The 19,370-nt window shown below is 39.5% G+C and overlaps 1 long non-coding RNA gene across 1 annotated transcript; it reads left to right on the top strand.

Moving 5' to 3' along the window:
* The first annotated feature begins 13,887 nt into the window (after nucleotides 1-13,887).
* Nucleotides 13,888-16,377, top strand: LOC116420345. Its single transcript, XR_004230641.1, has 3 exons — nucleotides 13,888-13,913; nucleotides 14,487-14,572; nucleotides 16,321-16,377. It is a non-coding gene; the product is annotated as an uncharacterized LOC116420345 (long non-coding RNA).
* Nucleotides 16,378-19,370: the final 2,993 nt, after the last annotated feature.

Below are 19,370 nucleotides of genomic sequence, written 5' to 3' on the forward strand. Positions count from 1 at the left end.
CAAATGATTTTATATTCAATAAAATGGGAGGAAATGTTTTATGAATTCTTGTACCTGAGTAAGTGCACAAGGTCTTGCTGGCTTCCTTTTTTGATCTCAACACATAAATGGAAAACAAATCTTTTACTTGTTTTATTGGTTGTACTTAAACAAAATTCTTATAAATTCATGAACATTACAAGTGCATGGAATTTTCATTAATTGCAGGCAAAGTAAAACCTCCTGTTTTATACTCTGGATCTTTCGGGGCAAAGGCCATTATTGGAATTTTCCTCAGTCCTTAGGGAATCAATTTTAAAGAATACTTTGAGGTAAGGTTTAAAGTACGCTAAGGTGACACTGTTGTGCTTCTGTAGTTGTTGAAAGGGGTTCCCAGAAAAACAACAGCAAGAAGGAGCCACTGTCTGAATTTATGCTTTTGGTTCAGGATGTTTGTAGTGTTGGGGTGGGTAGGTAATTAGTGTGCGTGTGCACGCACTTGCGCGCAGTAGGAAATGGCTGGTGAGCCTTTTTCCTTTTGATTTTCTCCCCTGTACCTGACTCTTGATAGTGTTGGGACACCTCCTCGGGGCAAGGCCAGAGGTTGTTCAGTGCGGCGCTGGGCCATCTCCTGGCTACTGGTGAAAATGGGAGAGAGTGGGTCGCACTCTAGCCTCCTTGGTCCAGGTTCCTCCATGTAGCACGGAGGCGTCAGTGCCAGACCTCACGGGAGTTTGGGTGCCAGTCCTTTAAGCGATCCATCAGAAGGCGTTGTGTGTACGCGCGTTAGCCGCTGGGGATATAAGCACGGTAACAGAGGCAATACTTTCAATGGCGATTAGGTTTTAAGTGAGGAGACAAGGGAGGGAGGGCGGACAGGAGCGCGCACGCATGTGTGTGCGATGTGCAGTTGCTATCCAAAAGAAAACCGGAAGCGTATTTGAGGAAGTTTTCGAGGGAGAGCTCTCTCTGGTCGTTGGGAGCATTAGGAAAGGTTGGTACAATAGATGGCTGGTAGCAAGTATTTAATGAATCTTCCCGCTCCCTTCGACGGTATATTGTTTGGCCGAGAGGAAGTTCTGATTATGTGGGGTTTTCTAGGTTTTACCATTGTTTGCGGTTTGGGGCCTTGGCGGGATTTTTGATGTGTTTCTAAGACTGGCCCACGTAAAATGTTGTTGTGTTAAGACGTTATCTGAGAACTTGCCAGGAAAAGTAAACTAAACGCGATAACAGTTGTGTTTTGCAGTTCTTTTCATCATTTGTGTTTTAATAGAGTTAGTGTGAGGGTTGGAGCGAGCCTTAGGCTTTGAATCACATTCTGGCGCGCCGTTGATGTTCTCACAAAAAGTACTAGTATGCAGGAAAGGGATTTTAATGGCGCCTATGGGACAAACATGTAGAAATGTTTTGGTTTCCTCTTAAATTTGCCTCAATAATTATGCCATTTGTCTTTATGCACGTTTTATATTTTAGAAAATATGTAAAAATGGTGGCGCAGTCACGGACAGTTACCTCCGCTCACCTCTTGGTGGCGCTAGGCATTTCCGAGTTTTCATTGCTTCCGTGTGCAGTTCTCTTTCCGTTACTGAGGTGACGGAATAGGCAGGGCGGGACCACAGACCTCCACGGGGAATCAGCTGTTGCTGAAGATACCATACTAAGACGGAAGAAGGGCAAAAGGCAGCAGTGGGACGTGAGAGTCGGAACTTTTCAGGGAAGGGATAGAATTTAAAACAGAAACAACCCTTCTCCCTCCCCTGTCATTCGACCCTGGCGAAAAAGAATAGTAAAGGCGATAAAAATCCCTCCCCAGTTACGTAGATACCCACAAGCATGGGAGCTTCAGAATGTCTAAAACCTTCGTATAGATTACAAGATTATAAACGGGGAATTATCTTCATTTTTCAAGTAGCTTCAACTCAAACTACTCAGTTCGGTGTAACTCCGAGGTAAGCTTCTGTTGGCAAACGTTAAACAACTGTCTTCTAAATTACTTCCCTGTTCAGTAACGCCAAGTTATCTTTATGCGATTATCATCATTCTTGATTTCCTTTACTTTCTCAAGTAATGGAACCAAGATTAAGAGCCAGACTCAACAGTCAGTGAAAATCAAGAAACACCCCCAACTCCAAACTCCAAACTGCCCTATCCCCGATGGACATTAGAATTTATGAGCCAAATTAAAACCGACCAAACAAACAAAAACTAAGCTAAACTGACCTTTGCAAAATGTCCACATAGGAGGAACAAAATGCAAAGGTGAACTAAAAGGGCTAGCCAAGGCTGCCTTGTAAAGTCTCAGTACAGAATTATCGCATTCTATACAATTCAGAACTATGATTCAGTGCCCCATTACCCTAGATTTCTTAAACGAAATAGCCTTCCAGTAAGACACCATTAAGAGAGACTGGATTCTGCTCCTCACTTAAGCATAACTATCTTTTCCCTGCTTTTACACCTCCTGTTTTTGCAGCTCAGAAATGACGTCCATTCCTGTATACTGCCTATGTCAGTCACCTTATGATGCAAATCACTTCATGATTGAATGTGATCTTTGTCAGCAATGGTTTCATGGCAGGTGAGAACACAAATGCAGACCCCATCCATTATAGATCTCCATGTTAGGGTTGAGGAAGTTGAAAATACAACTTGCTTTAAAAAAAGGTGCACATCCCAAATCTCTTTGCACAAGCCTGCTTCCTTTAGCATAGTGTTCCCTTAAGAAAACTCCCTGGACTCTGAGCTATGGCGGCAGTACAGATAGAGCAGGGAAGAGTACTGGAACTACGTGTAAAATTCTGACTAAGAAGCTTATTGCCTGTGTCCTCCCACTACTCATTAGCACACTTTGGCCTTCTGGTTATCCAGCACATCTCCCATCCCTGTCCTTTTTGCACCGGGCAAGTACCAAGCCTGAACCATACTTGCTTCCCACCTCTACTTCCTGGGACTTCTGGTTTATTTCAGATTTCAGCTTGTGTTGCTCTTTCTAACCAAAGCCCATCCTGATCTTCCTTCACCAGTTTGTTCCCCTGTCTCCAAACTACCTCCTCTCCCCCATTACCAATTGAATTAATATATTACATATGAACTTACCATATTGTTGTTCTTTTTCCCAGTTGTGTTGGTGTAGAAGAGGAGAAAGCAATAGACATTGATGTCTACCACTGCCCCAAATGTGAAATCCTACACGGGCCTTCCATTAGTGAGTAAAGTCCCATTCCTATGGAAAAGCCCTTAGCAAATATTAACACTCTATAAGCACTAATTGTTGTCTGATGTTAACTCTTCTGAGTCGCTGTTCTGAGAAAACTTTAGGGAAGAAAGGGAGTAATTGAATATGCTTAGAGAAGTTAGAGGAAGGGGAGGTTTTGGATTCTGGGCCAAGGATTGAGGGGCCATTTTTAAATGACTTAAAAACCTGACACTACACACTTTTACTAAAGTGGAACTCAGTTTCCATAGACAAAAATTGCTCCTTGGGAAAGTGTAGAATACTTTGGAGAACACAGTCTACAAGTTTTGGGAGGAAAGAAAGCATCCATCCTTTCCTTGATAAGAAACAAGAACCTCATTGGCTACTAATCTGTAAGGACCCATCTGACTTACAACAGGCTCTGGGAAATAAGAAATAAGCAAATGATGGGTGATCACAGCATGTTAATTTGTCCATACCTGTGTCTTTATCCTCACATTGTTTTCTGCCTCAGTGAAAAGTGCCGCAGGACCCAGGCACAGAAGCTGATTGGGAAGAAAGCAGCAGGAAAGACAGGACAGACTGGGAGCCCAGAGTTCACCCAGGAACGTCGGCAAAGGAGAGTAAATAGGTGATAGCCACATTTCTTTGACTTGAAAAAGGGAATATGTGTATGTGGGTACATAGCTGTATACATATGTGCGTTTGTGTGTAGATCTCAATTTCATGCAAATTATGTGAGGTCATCCTTGAATGATTCAGAAAGGGCACTAATGTGTGCTTGGACAGCTTTTGCTTGCCAGTGAAGTTGTACCTAGGAAACCAAGGTTTCAATTATTAGAACTCATATGGAAACTCATAACTTTATAAGATCATGTATTTAGAACTGGAAGGAAACTTAGAGAGGTCATCCATTTCTCCCTCTATTTATGGACAAAGAGACTTGCCCATAGTCATTAATTTCAGAAGTATGATTTCAACACCAAATCCTGCAAGGATGAATGTCAATAACTCTTTTTTAAATTTTTGTTTTAGAGTGAGAAAGACCAGAATTTACGTGTTTTATTTTATTTTTTAAATTAATAATAACTTTTTATTGACAGAACTCCATGCCAGGGTAATGTTTTACAACATTATCCCTTGCACTCACTTCTGTTCCGACTTTTCCTTCTCTCCTCCACCCCTCCCCCAGATGGCAAGCAGTCCAATATATGTTGAATATGTCACAGTATATCCTAGATACAATCTATGTGTGCAGAACCAAACAGTTCTCTTGTTGCACAGGGAGAATTGGATTCAGAAGGTAAAAATAACCTGGAAGAGAAACAAAAATGTAAACAGTTTACATTCATTTCCCAGTGTTCTTTCTTTGGGTGTAGCTGCTTCTGTCCATCGTTGATCAATTGAAACTGAGTTAGGTCTCTTTGTCAAAGAAATCCACTTCCATCACAATACATCCTCATACTGTATCGTGGTTGAGGTATGTAATGATCTCCTGGTTCTGCTCATTTCACTTAGCATCAGTTCCTGTCAGTCTCTCCAAGCCTCTCTGTATTCCTCCTGCTGGTCATTTCTTACAGAACAATAATATTCCATCACATTCATATGCCACAATTTACCCAACCATTCTCCCATTCATGGGCATCCATTCATTTTCCAGTTTCTAGCCACTACAAACAGGGCGCCACAAACATTTTGGCACATACAGGGCCCTTTTCCTTCTTTAGTATCTCTTTGGGATATAAGCCCAGTAGTAGCACTGCTGGGTCAAAGGGCATGCACAGTTTGATAACTTTTGGGCATAATTCCAGATTGCTCTCCAGAATGGATGGATTCGTTCACAACTCCACCAACAATGCCTCAGTGTCCCAGTTTTCCCGCAGCCCTCCAACATTCATCATTATTTTTCCTGTCATCTTTTAGCCAATCTGACAGGTGTGTAGTGGTATCTCAGAGTTGTCTTAATTTGCATTTCTCTGATTAATAGTGATTTGGAACACTCTTTCATATAAGTGGTAATAGTTTTAATTTCATCATCTGAAAATTGTCTGATAACTCTTTTATTAAAAAACAAAACAAAACAAAACACTACTGAAAATTTTTAAAACCAACTTGAAACTGCAGGGATATCCACCAATTGTAGAACTGGTAAACAAATCCTGGTCTATGATTGTGGTGAAATAGTCCTGTGCTGATATGATGAAATGATGAGCTGGTTGATTCTATAAAAACATGGAATGTTTAGAAAGGATTGAACATATTTAACCTATATCAGATTACTTGCTGCCATGGGGAGCATGCTCCCAGAGAGAGAGGGAGTGAGGGAGAAAAAAATGGAGCACAAAGTCTTGTACAAATGAAGGTTGAATGCTGTCTTTATATATATTTGGAATGACACAGTACTATTGGGAAGTCGGATTTGAATTTGGTCCTTTGACCTAAAACAAAAATGTAATATCTTTTCTGTTTTAAAATCTCTTTATGCCATCATCAACTGAGTACTTATTTTGTTTCCCAGTCACATGTGAAACTTTTGAGTTCCAGATTCACTCCCTGCTTCCCTCTCTCACCCTCTCAGCAAAAAGGCTAGCAATTTGATGTCTTGTATTTGTGCAATCATGCAAAGCATGTCCATAATAGTTATGTCCTGAAAAAACATAGACCCCTTCAGAAAAAACCTCCAAAAGGAAAACAGGAAAAATTAAGTTTTTTTAAAAATATGCTTTAGTCTGCGGCTAGATATCATCAGTTCCCTCTCTGGGGATGGATATCATTTTTCATCACAAGGCCTTCAGGGATGTCCTGATTAATTGTATTACTGAAAATAGCCAAGTCAAATAGCCAAGTCATTCATATTGGATCACTTTACAATATTGCTGTAATTTTGTACACAGGCCATCTTTCTTTGCACCGCTCATAGAAGTCTTTCCAGGCTTTTCTGACAGCATCCTGCTCATCAGGCTTTATACCACAATAGTATCCCTCATAATCACATATTACAATTTTCCCCAGCCCTCTCCCAGTTGATGGGCATCTCCTCAAATTCCCAATCTTTGCCACCAGAAAAGAGCTGCTCTAGATATTTTTGTACATATAGGTCATGTTCCTTAAAAAAAAAAAAAAACTTTTGAGCTACAGACCCAGTGGTAATATTGCTGGGTCACGTTTCATAGCCCTTTGGACACACTTCCAAATTGCTCTACAAAGGGTTGGATCAATCAGTTCATGACTTCACCAATGGTGCATTAAATTCTCATTTCCCTCCAGTTCTCCAACATTTGTCATTTTCCTCTTCTGTCCTGTTAGCTGATCTCATGGGTATCTCAGAACCGTTTTAATTTGTGTTTCTCTGCAGTCAATAGTAAGAGCATTTTTTAGATGGTGGGAGTTAGCTCTGATTACCTATCTTTTGAGCATTTCTTAGTTGAGGAATGGTTATAAACTTGACTCTGTTTCCTATGTGTTTGACAAATGAGGCTTTTATCAGAGAAACTGGCATCATTTCCCGCTCCCTCCCCACCCCCGCCCCAGACATTTACTATTGCTAACTATATGCTGCTCCATCCCATTCTACCTCCACCTCCTTTATTCTGTTTGCTCCTTTTACCCTGTCCCTCCTCATAAGTCTTTTGCTTCTTCTTGCCCAATCATCCATCCCTTCTATCATCCCGCTCCCCATTCTCGTCCCTTACCCTCCTACTTTCCTGTACCTTAAGATGGATTTCTTATACTGAACTGAGTGCTATGTTACTCCCTCTGTGAACCAGTTTTAAAAAGTAAGGTTCACACCCTTCTCACCCACCTCCCTCCTCTTCCCTTCACTGGAAAAGCTTTTTCTTGCCCTTTTTAACGTGAGCTAATTTGTCCCATGCCCCTCTCCCTTTTTCAAAGTGTAGTCCTCTTTTTCTTTAGCTTTATATTTTTAGATATCAAACCTTCATATTCAGCTCATAACATAAGCCCTGTCTACATATCTCTATGCCTTTCTATCATCTATCCATCATCTCTCCTATGTGTATACCCTTTCTAACTGCCTTATTGTGACAAAGTTCTGAGTTACAAGTAAGATGAACTTCCATGCAGATGAATGTAGTGTAATCTTATTGAAGTCTCTCAAGATTTCCTTCTATTGTTTAAATTTTTATGCTTCTCTTGTATTTGAAATTCAGAATGTTCAGCTCTGCTCTTTTTATCAAGAATGTCTCCAAGCCCCTATTTCATTGAATGTCCACCCTCCCAAGGACTATATTCCGTTTTCCTGGGTAGGTATACTCAGTTGTGGTGGTGGCAGTCCTCGCTCCTTTGCTCCGCAGAATATCATATTCCAACCTCTCCAATTCTGTAATGTTTCAGAAGCTGCTAAATATCCTGCTGGAGCTTCTTGAATTGTTTCTTTCTGGCTGCTTACCATATTTTCTCCTTGACTTGGGAACTCTGGGATTTGGCTCTGATATTCCTGGGACTTTTCCTTGTGGGGTCTCTTTCAGGAGGTGATGGATGGAGTTTTTCCATTTCTCTTGTACCTTCTGATTCTAGAATATTAGGATAGTTTTCCTTGATTCTTTCCTGAAAGATGGTGTCCAGGCTCTTTGCTTTGATCATGGCTTCCAGGAAGTCCAGTAATTTTAAAATGTTTTCTCCCAGACCTATTTTCCCAGGTCACATTAGCTTCTATTTTTTCTTCATTCCTTTTGGCTTTGACTCATTGTTCCTTGAGGTCTGTTATTAGCTTCCATTTTCTCCATTCTAATTTGCAAGCAGTTATTGCCCTCTATAGTTATTTTTGTACCTTTTCTTCCAATGGGGTGAGTGTGTCATTGGGGTGATTCTTGTCATCACTGACTCTTTGCACCTCCTTTACGGTTTTTGGCCTGGTCTGTTTTTTTCAGTCTGTTGTTTTGTTGTTTTCTTCAGTAGACTGTGGGTGTGTGTGTTTTCTCCTTTCCCAAACTGCTGACTCATTTTCATGATTCTCTTGCATCCCTCTCATTTCTTTTCCCCAATTTTCCCTCTGCCACACTTCAGTACTTTCATGATTTCCACAATCCCTTTTGAGCTCTCTGTGGTCTGAGGTCAATTTGTATTTTGGGGAAATGTTGAATGAAGGAACTTTGACTATTGTTTTTTGACTTTTCTGAGTGTGTGTGCTTTGATTTTCCCTGTCACCATAGTAACTTTGTAGGGACAGACTCTTTTCTGTTCTTTGCTTGTTTCCCTGCCTAATACTTGGCTTTTAACCCTTTGTAAAAGCAAGGTTCTGCTTCCATGGAGGAGGGTGCATTTGGGCTTCTGGGATCGTGTGTAGCTGTTTACAGAGGTCCTCCTATGGAACCTATTAAGTTTTCAGAAGAACTCTTTCCTGCCCTGGGACTGTGACCCAAGTCCCCACCCCAACTGGGGCTGCAAGCTCTTGTGTGCTATAGGACTCCTCCTCAGCCTGGCAGTGTGGCCCAGGACCACAACCTAGCTGTGAGGAGGGGCCAAGCCACAGAGTCCTGCACCTGTGTAATCTCCTGCTGGCCAGTGGTCTGGCCCCTTATCATCTGTGGCCTGACAGCTCCTGAAGGAGCTGTTGCTCCCAAACCTGCTGCTGAAGGGCCAGCTTTGTTCTGGCCTGGCCTGCGCCGGGCTTACTAGCTAGGTGACTTAACCCCACTTGTCTCACCAAAACCTAAATCCCAAGCAGACAAAAAATCCCAACTATTGCCGGTCAGAGATAGTTTTGTCGCATTCAAAACAAAGACACTTCCATGGTTACTCTTGATCCCTTTCACAGAAGACAATCACAACTGGCAAATCCCAAGCAAGTCCCATTTATCCCAGAAGAGAAGACAGGAATTGGGCTTAAACCCATGTATTACATAATACACAATATAATACCACAATATTTCACATATAAAACAATATCACAATATTATGTACATATACATAGAGAAAAAACCTAAGAGTTAAGAACATTTATGTTTCTAAACATTTTCATTAACAAAGAAACAAAAAAAAATCAGTTAATCAATCCAATCCAACAAAAAAAATCAATTGAAAACTCTTGAAAACCCCTAACTTGAAACCTCCAACCAAATCACAGAGTAGATTTTGTGAAGTTTAAAGGTGTAAGAAAATTGAAAACAAAAATATTACTGACTTGATAAAATAGAAAATAGTTTTTAAATGTCAGCTGTAACAGAGAAAAGCTAATCTGGTTTTTAAAAACACAGAGGAAAAACATATCAAAAAATGAAAAAAAGAGCAGTATTTAAAATAATTGCAAGGGAATTAAGCAAATTATGAGAAGCGTTTTTGCTCTGTTCTATGGTTTTAAAAACACATACACACACACACACACACACACGCACCACACACACACAACACCGTTATGACTTAAAGGAAAAAGATGGATGTTCATAAAAACCCAACGGAATATCCAAATTAAAAGTATTTAAACAATCCAATCTTGGTAAAAGAAATTGAGTTCCTGTGGAAACAAAAACTCTAGGGCTGGGTGGAATTACAAGTTAAGTCTGTCATGCACTCAAAGAATTATTCATTCCAATGCTACATAAACTGTTATGATCAGAAAATAAGGCACATTGTCAAACTCCAGATATAATGTAAAACTCTTCTGGATAGCTGTATGGGGCAGGGAGACAAAGGAAAAAAATACACATCAATATCTCTTAACGATCACTGATGCCCAAAATCTAAATATTGTTTATACAGGTAAACTATAGTGATCCATGATGATTACAAATACCTTTAGTATCAGAAATAATGGAAATCATGAGATTACAGTAATAGGTACGAGTAGGAGGAGACTTTTGACAAAATCCATTTTGTACTAAAAACTCTAGGACTCAAAGTGATACATAGATCATTTCTTAGTATAGGAAGGAGAGTATCTCTAAATCAAAGGCAAATGCTGTGTGTGATAAATGTTAGAGCCCTTTCAAAAAGTTTAGAGCAAAGTAACAATGTGTACTATCGCCATTACTATTAACACACTAGAAATGCTAGCACATCACAACAAAACTGAAAAAGAAAATTGTGGGATTAAATATATGCCAAGAAAAAGGAAACTTGTAATCTTTGCAGATACCTTGATGAGATGGTTAAAGGATCCTAGAGAGTCAACTGAAAATAAATGGAAGTCATGAATACATTTAGCAGAGTTAGGAAGATATAGCCAATTCAAAATCACACATTGCTATGATAACCAACAACAGCCAGCAGAGAGAAGTAAGAGAAAAATCCAAACAAAATAACTACAGAAGCTCTGCATAGTTTGGGACTTTGAATCAACGAAAATGCTTGATGTGCAATAAACAATAACACTGTTTGTGAGGCATAAAAAGACCTAAACAAGTGGAGAAATGTTAATTGCTTTATGGTGGGTAGGGTCAATCATAATAAAAATGACCTCTAAATTAATTTGAATTCAGCACTGTATCAGGGAAGCATCCAGAAAAGTATTTCGTAAAGTAAGTAAACATTTCACTTGGAGTAACAAAACATCAGAGGTACAAGATGAAGCAAGAAGCGTGTTGATTGAATCAAGCAGTAATCATTCATAGATTTGATAAAGGTTAAAACAAAGAAAACAAATGGGAGAGAAGAGAGAAGGGAAGGAGGGAGAGAGAGAAATGAGTTAGGAATTAAGGAGGGCGAGAGGAGGGAAGTGCAGAAAGTAGAGAGAGAGGAAGGAATGAGGAAAATGGGGAGAGAGAGAGGAGAGAGAGAGAGAAGAAGAGAGAGAAAAGGAGGGAGAAGAGATGGGGAGAGACAGAGAATGAGAAAAAAGAGGAGAAAGAGAGACAGGAACTAGGAGAGAGGGGGGATTAAAGGAGAGAGAAAGGAAAGAGAGGGAGAGAGAGAGAGAAGGAGAGAGAGAGGAGAGCAAGAGCAGGAAAGAGAGAGAGGAAGGAGGGAGAGAAAGAGAAGGAAGCAGGAAACAGAAGGAGAGAGATACAGGGACAGAAAGAAAGAGAGGAACAGAAGAACAGAAGGAGGAAGGAAAGGAGGGAGCGGATGGAGGAAAAAGAAAGAGGCACAAAGTGAGAGAGAAGGACAGAGGGAGAGGAGGGAGGAAGGAAGGAGAGAGAAGAGAGAGAGAGAGACAGAGAGAGAGAGGGAGACAGAGAGAGAGACAGAGAGAAGAGAGAGATTGTTCAGTAGAACAACATAGAGAAGGAAGCAAACAAAACTAGAAGTATTATTCCCAAGTTCCAAATGGATATGTAATCTAGGTATTTAAAAGAAAAGTATCACATCACAAACAAATGACAAAAATCAGGAATAAAGGAGAGATGGATAGGAAAAGAGCTCATGACTAAAAACATGAGAGAGAAAATCACACCAGATAAAATGGACAGTTTTGATTATGTAAAATTAGAGGATTTACACAAATAATTCTAATGTAATAAAAATTGAAGGGTAAAGAGGTAATACAATCTTAGTAAATTATGTAGAGCATTGGAAGAAGGAATTCCTGAGTTTAAGTGTGACCTGGAAAACTTGTTGTGAGTCAGGAAAGTCATTAAACCTTCATCTACCTCAGTTTCCTCATCTCCAAAATAAGAATACCAATGGCGCTCCCATTTTGGAGTTGTTGTGAGGTCAAAATGAGACAATATCTGTCGAGGGCGTTGCAAAACTTAAAATGCTACATAAATCCCATCTATGGTGATTCAAATGGATTCAAATTTAGAAGATCCGCAGTTCCTTTCCCTTTTTGGTTTGGGATGTCTTTGGGATATAGACCCAGCAGTGGTATTGCTGGATCAAAGGATATGCATAGCTTTTATAGCCCTTTAGGCAGAGTTCCAAAAATAGCTGTCCAGAATAGTTGGGTCAGTTCCCAACTCCACCTGTTGGTTATGCACTAATGTCCCAGTTTTTCCACAGCCTCATCAACATCCAACATTTTCCTTTTTGGTCTTATAAGCCAATGTGATTAGGTGTGAGGTAGTATCTCAGAGTTTTAAAATTTAACTTTAAATTTTAAACTCCACTAATCTGTAGTGATTTAGAATGGTTTTCATAGGACACTATAGCTTTGATTTCTTTATCTGAAAATCCATATCCTTTGACCTGTTCATATCCTTTGACCATTTGTCACCTGGGGAATAATGTGTATTTTTGTAAATTAGACTCAGTTCTGTATACAGTTGAGAAATGAGGCCTTTATCAGAAGCACATGTTGCAATTCCCTCTCCCCCACCCTCTCTTTTATTTTCCTTATAATTTTGGTGGCATTGGTTTTGTTGTGCAAAAACATTGTAATTTTATGTAATCCAAATGGCCTCTTTTACATTTTGTAATGCTTTGCATCTCTTTTTTTTTTTGGTGCTGAATGCCTCCCTTTATTCATAAATCTTAAACTATTTCATGCTCTCTTAACTTGTGATGGTATTTTACTCTTTACATGTACATCAGTTCCCCATTTTAACCTATACTTTGTTTCTGCCATACTGCTTTCCAGTTTTCTCAGCAGTTTTTGTCAAATAATGAGTTTTGGTTCCAAAAGCTTGACAAGGACCTTTGGATTTATCATATACTGGATTACGTTGATCATGTACTGCAAATGTAATTTGTACCCAATCTATTCTACTGACCCACTGCTCTATTTCTTAACCACTCCCACATTATTTTGGCAATTACTGCTTTTTAGTACAATTTGAAATCTGGTATGGAATTCATAGGATGACAGATTTATAAAAGGAGGGACACAAAAGGGCAAAGAATTAGATCTTCTTTTAGGGTTTCAGAAACTAAGAGTCAGAGAGAGCTGGTGACATGCCCAGGGTCCCAGAGCTAAATAAGTGTTTCCAGTGGGATTTGAACCTAGATCGCCCTGATTTTTATATCCAATAATATTCAATTTCTTACTACATGTTACCTCTTGCACAGCAAATAATCTCTGTGCTGCACAAAACCTTGCAAAATTGGAGACAAAAGCATGTTTTTAATGGTGCTAATAACCTAACCACAAATAAACAGACAAGGAAAACTACAGCAGAATCACTGGTGAATATTGATGTAATGATATTACATAAAATATTAGAAAAGGAGACTTAGTAATTTGTTACTGACCATTTTCCTTGTGACCAGATTGAATTATTGTGGTGAACATAAGGTAGATTCCAAAATCTTACCATTTATGTAGAACAAAATAACAAAAATGAAATATTTTAGTGAAAAATTGCAAAATTGCTTACTTATATTTAGAGTACAGAAGAAATAGGAATCAAAGGCCTTTCTTTAAAGAATGAAGAATTAAATTTTGTTGTAGTAGAAAAGAAGAAAATGCCTCCCTCATCTTCCCTTGCTTCCCCAGTAAAATTAGAAGTGATGCAAGAAGGTCCTGTCTGTTTGGTAGAGTTTGAGAATTTATTTTAAGTAAAGAAATAAGAACAATAATATAGTTTACTTGGAGAACCCTAGATCGCAAGCAAAACAATAGATGTACCTAAAGAGTGTTTGCAGAGTAGCACCCTATAAAATAAATGAATAAAAACATATATTTCTGTATATATTCCTCTTTCAAAGCACCAAGAAGGTGAGTGATCTTCCCAGACCTAGGAACTCCAAGGCCAAAAGAGGGTACAAACCAAGACCAAAAAGCCCCCAACCCTCAGCCTAAGCAAAGATCAACAAGGAGCTTGACGCTGGCTCTAAGGAAGAGCTAAAGGTTGAAGAAACTCTGCAGAAGAAGACCGGAGAAGCAAGAAAATGTTACCACGTATGTCTTCCTCTCCTTCTCCTTTTTCATATGTCTCCTGGTTCTCTCAGGCTCTAGCCATAACTGGAGGGGTTCACATAGGACCTTTAGACTAAGGACTAGTGCCTTTGCCTAGAAGAAGATAAATTTGCTGAATTTCCAAGACAACCAGACCCTGCTGGTTTTTCCCTTCCTGGGTAGGTTGCATCCCACTTTCAGAGCATTAATAGTAGTCCCTGAGGTAGGTCTACTGTATTCAGATTTGCTGAGGCTTAAGTGAGAAAATATGTGCCAAACATTTGGCAAACTTTAAAAGGAAAAAAAGAAAGTCACATGTCTCCTTGTTAATGTTTGTCCAGGCCTGTGATTTCTTATGAGGAAGAGGAAATTCCTCTACCAATGCAGATTTACATCTTGGAAACTTAGAGGCTAAGAGGGTTGCAGAGAAGTTAGGGTTAGGGTTGGGCAGGACTTTAAACCCAGTATCCGGCAGGACACAAACCCAGGTCTTCTAGTGGCTCTGAAGCTGGCTGGATACTTTTCTATGATACTGAACTGTTTATTTGATCATCGTCATGATCATCATCCTTTTAGAATTTCACCAGAAGTTGCTTCCAGCCAGTCCTTGTTCTGACCCAAACAGAATCCAGGAACCAGGAGAGGTGGAATTTGAAACTGAGGTAAGGGAAAGGAAAAACACCCACTAGGTACCAGCTGCTGTGTGAAGCAAGTTTGTTGTTGTTGTTGTTGTTGTTTTTACTAATATTATCTTGTTTGAGTAGGGCTCCGTTACTCCTGACTTCAGAGCCATGTCATTGTTTACTTGCCATGAGACTAGTAAGGCTAAGAGTCAGGTTAAGGAAGGTGAGGATAATCTGTTACTTGTCTTTACTTGTTAAAGAAAATAACCTAAATGAGAAAACCTACATTAAGTACTTTGCAGCCTTTAAATGAATATACAAATGTCAGATTTTATTGATTTTTGTCTAAACCTAAGATTGCTTCTGAGAAAACTCATCAGAGTTGGCCCTCAGTTTCTAAATCTTGGGTACTATCATTCCGTGGTAGATCCTATGTATGGTCCTGACCACATGAGAAGCAGGTGTGATCCTCATCAGTCTAGTTAAAAAGCTCAACCTACAAACAGTTTTGAATAGCTACCATTCCGAGGACTGATCAAGCTACCTACCTAGGTCAGACAGATGACAAACTCGGCTGTAGAAAGAGACATATCTTTAGACGTGACCGTGCAAAAATTTGTTTTGCCCAGTTTTGTTTGTCACTCCATTTTTCCCCCTACTTTTGTTTTCCAGGGATGGGGAACCAGATAAATTGGAGAACAAACAAACAAACCCCTCTTTAACTGGAAACTGTTAAATGGCCTTACATATAAATATTTAAATGCTTAGGGAAAAAGCTGATTCTGTATTCAGCATTCATTTTCACAGTTTACAAACAGAAATAAATATCCCTTGGCCCAAGCACTGCTTTTACATTCAGAGGGCTTGGGTGTCAATTCTTGTTTTACCTGTATTTTTATGTGAATTTGGGAAAGAGATTTAACCATTTCTATGTAAAATGAGGTTGGGGTGACCACTTAAGGGGTCTTTCAGATCCTACCCTTTATGATTCTAAGTGTCTACTATGTGCAAGGTAGATCCTGGCCCCAAGAAGAGAAGTGGTACAGGACCAACTTTCACAGGGGGTCGGAGGGGAGGAAGAGGAAGTATAACTTTTATTGAGAAAATAAGAAAGTTTTGTGGTTTAAAGACAGGTAGGAGCAGTGCCAAAGAAGAGATCTGTTTCAAGGGAGGAGAAAATTTAGATGAAGCTAGAGCCGTTTCAGATAAGTTTCATCTGGAAAGAAGGGGCTTCCACAGACAGAGATGGAAAAGATTAAATACACTGTGGAAATAGAGAATCGATTAGGGTTGGAGACAGAACAGCAGGATCAGGAGCAACACATAGTTTTCCGGTTTGACTGGAATGGAGACTTGGAAGGTACCTAGTGGCTAACTGGTACCTTTAACTATTAGTCCAATTAGTTTTAAAGGTTTTCAGATCTTTAAAATGTACACTGAACTTTTGCATGGCACGAATAGTTAGAACATTTTTCCTTTCATCAGTGTACATTTTGCTTTGTTACCTCTCTCACCTGTTGTTGCTAGGGTCAAGCAAAATTAGTCCAATTGTTTCCATGACACTTCTTGAGAAACTTAAAGATAACAGTTGTATGTACTCTGTCTCTTTACACACAGTTTCCATGAACCATCTCCAACCTATGTATCCTCAGTTCCTCCAAACAGTCTTCATAAAGTCCTTGAATACCTTCCCATAGTGCTTTTCTTTGGACATACATCAGTTTGTAGAAAGGCCCTTGAGGAAGCACAATCAGTGAATTTACTCTCTCTCTCTCTCTCTCCCCTAGGAAAATTATACAGCAGAAAAGAAAGTAGAGGAAAGAGTGGAAGGTGAGGCAGAATCCCTGTTGGAGCTAGAGGGATTTTTATCTACTAAAAGCTAGCAAACTGCTTGAAGAACCTGACTGTGTAGGTCACAAGTGAGTACCTACCTCTGCTTTTCACTTCTCTGTAAGTTGGGAGAACAGGACCGAGGATGGTGAGGATTGTGGAGTTAGTGAAGCCTGTTGTCCGGTCTTGTCTTGTGACAAATCACTTGTCTTCTCAATAGGGCTCAGGTCTCTTTTCAAAACTATAAATTGCAGAACACATACAATTTGGTACTAGTTCCCAGCTTCTTCACTGGGATTAGAGCTATCAGTGAAACTGCAGGTCTGGTCCCTGCCCCAGTCCCACCCCAATAAAAATTCTGTTCCTGTCCAGCCAAGAATCAGTAAGTATTTCCATGAGGTTCAGAATAGGGGTTATTTTGGTCTTAGGTATTATTTTCCATTGTCAGGGACCTTAGCAATTTTGTTTGTGTATATAGTGTACCAGTCACTAAGATTACACAAGTAATAAGGTGAAATCTAAATCGATCCTGACTGGACTTTAAGATTCAGCATTCATGTGAACTGAGAAGGGAAATGTGGCCAGGAGAAATTATTTTATTGGCTTGCTGAAGTGTAGGCCCTTGATTTATATTGAGAAGGACTGGAGAAACGTGAGTATGGTGGGCAGCAGTAGATGAGTTGCCCATCCTACTCTGCCATCCAACCCTTGCTACAAGATAGATATACTCTTGAGGAAAAGTGAGTAACACTGTATTCATTGGTCTTTTAAAAATTCTTTGATGGCCAAGCAAAAACAGCTGCTTATTAAGTACCTGCTATGGATCAATCACTGTTCAAAGAATAAAAAGCAAACGATAAAGTAAAATGAAAGAGTTCCTGTTCTGAAAGAGGCTTATATTCTGTCCGCTGAAGACAACGTATGTGGGTTGAAATTTAGTAGATAAGATTTGGGATCTCACTACATTCTTGTAAGTTACCCAAACTCAGGCTGCCATTGTAATTAATGTTAACCTCCCAAACATTATAGTGAACTAGCAGGATAATGCAGATTTATCCTCATAAAGGAAATTTCATTATTTAGCTCTGGTAATTAGCCTAATTCACCAGGTACTAATTCTTTAATGAAGCACAAAAAATCCTTTCCTGGAGTCCTAAAACAAACTTTTCTATATGTAAGTAAATATATATTTTAACATGGAACTGAATTGAATTGAATTAAGTGAAATGGAATTAAATTTAAAGTGAATGAAAACATACAATGTTTTTTAACAAATGGAATCAATCCTAAATGTGACATATATCATTATTTGCAACATTCTGGTTATGACCAGAATCACAACTGAAATTACCCTCAAGCGACCCTGAAATTTATAGTGTAATAGTAGTTGATCCTAGTTCATTTGTTGGGAAACTCATTCTTACCTATTCATTGCACATGTGAATGCAAACTTCGTAAGAATCTTAAGTTCTGTTCTGTTCAGTTACCTCTTTTTTGCCTCTCTTCAGCAATCACAAGAAAAAATAAATCAAAACATTCCCAAAAGACTACAACAGTAGTCAGTCCCTCAGAGAATTCTTGTAACATGTTCTATATGGGTTCCCCCTTACAGCACCATAGTTAAGCTATTTCCATCAAGATATTTCTCAACATGCTCTTCCAGTCCTCACATATTCTTCATGGATGCTTAAGGATCACAATTTAAAAAAAATCATTCCTTCTCGCTGATTCTCCATCCCAATCAGAACCAGCTTCTTTCCATCAAGCAAACAGCTTTGTTTTAAAAATGGGATAACTTTTGCCTTTCTTGGTGGTGTCCAATTGCTAAAGCATTCATTCACGGTGCCATGAACTGACCAGAAGCACTTAGCTTTCTGTCTCTCATTTAGTGAGTGGCACTTGGGTCATATTTTGAAAGAAGGGAGGGACATTCTGTGAGGAAGAACTGAGACAGAAGCATATTCCAAGCATGGGAGATGGTGCAAAAGCATAGAAATGGGAGGTGTCAGGAACAGAAAAAGCCAGTTTTAGCTGGGTGTAGTACACCATACACCAAAACAGAGATAACTCGGAAGATCTTTGACCACCGTGCAGATTTCTGGAAGGCAATTTGGAGCTATCCCTTAAAAGTCACTAACCAACAAACACATTGAACTTGCCCTACTGAAAGAGGTACAGCTTTTAAGAGAAATAGTGCAGTAATCCTGAGGTCTCCGCCCTTAGAGTGCTATCGTTCCAACAATCTGTCTGTCAATGATTCTAAAGTCTTCTGGCCTTAGGATGGTCCTACACGCATTGCTGACTGTCAGATGGGACCATCTGCTGGGCAGGGATAACCAGATTCCCCAAGACAATGATGAATAGACCACTCCTCAGCTCTACCTGTGGGCCATAAAATTAGCCTATCTGGGACATGAAGCACTGGACAAATTTGTCTCCTTGCTTGTGGTTCTTTGCTAAATTCTTTTGGAACTTAGCCCACTTGGCGTTAAAATTACAATATCCGTTGCCCCTTGACTTGGAGATGGCTTTGAGCCTGCAAATTCTTTTGAGATACCTTACAACACCGGTCTTCAACCCCAACTTTTGGGGTCTCCTTTTAAACGTACCTCAACATCATGACCAGATATGATTGTAGAAAAGTGCTGATGAAACAGAATACCCACCTGTCTCAAAGAGAGATGATGCACTCAGCATAAAGGGAAAACTCTGACATATTTGGGAAATAGGCAACAAGAAAATTTGATTTTCTTTACATATGTGGGATGACACATATGTTTTCTTTTTCTCTTTTCTTTTTCATCTCTTTCAGTTTGGGTGGGGCCTCAGGAAATAGGAAACAAAATGACAGTTAATTGAAGAAAAAGCTCAACAGGGAGTTTCTATTTGTTCCTGCAGGCAATGGAGACCCCTGGAGTATATTGCACAGGAGAGATCAGGCCTGCATATAGTGGAAAATACTTTGGAGGCTGTAGGGAAATAGAGTCCCTTGAAGCCAATTAGGAAG

Source organism: Sarcophilus harrisii, chromosome X, assembly GCF_902635505.1.
Source record: "Sarcophilus harrisii chromosome X, mSarHar1.11, whole genome shotgun sequence".
NCBI classification, from domain to species: Eukaryota; Metazoa; Chordata; class Mammalia; order Dasyuromorphia; family Dasyuridae; genus Sarcophilus; species Sarcophilus harrisii.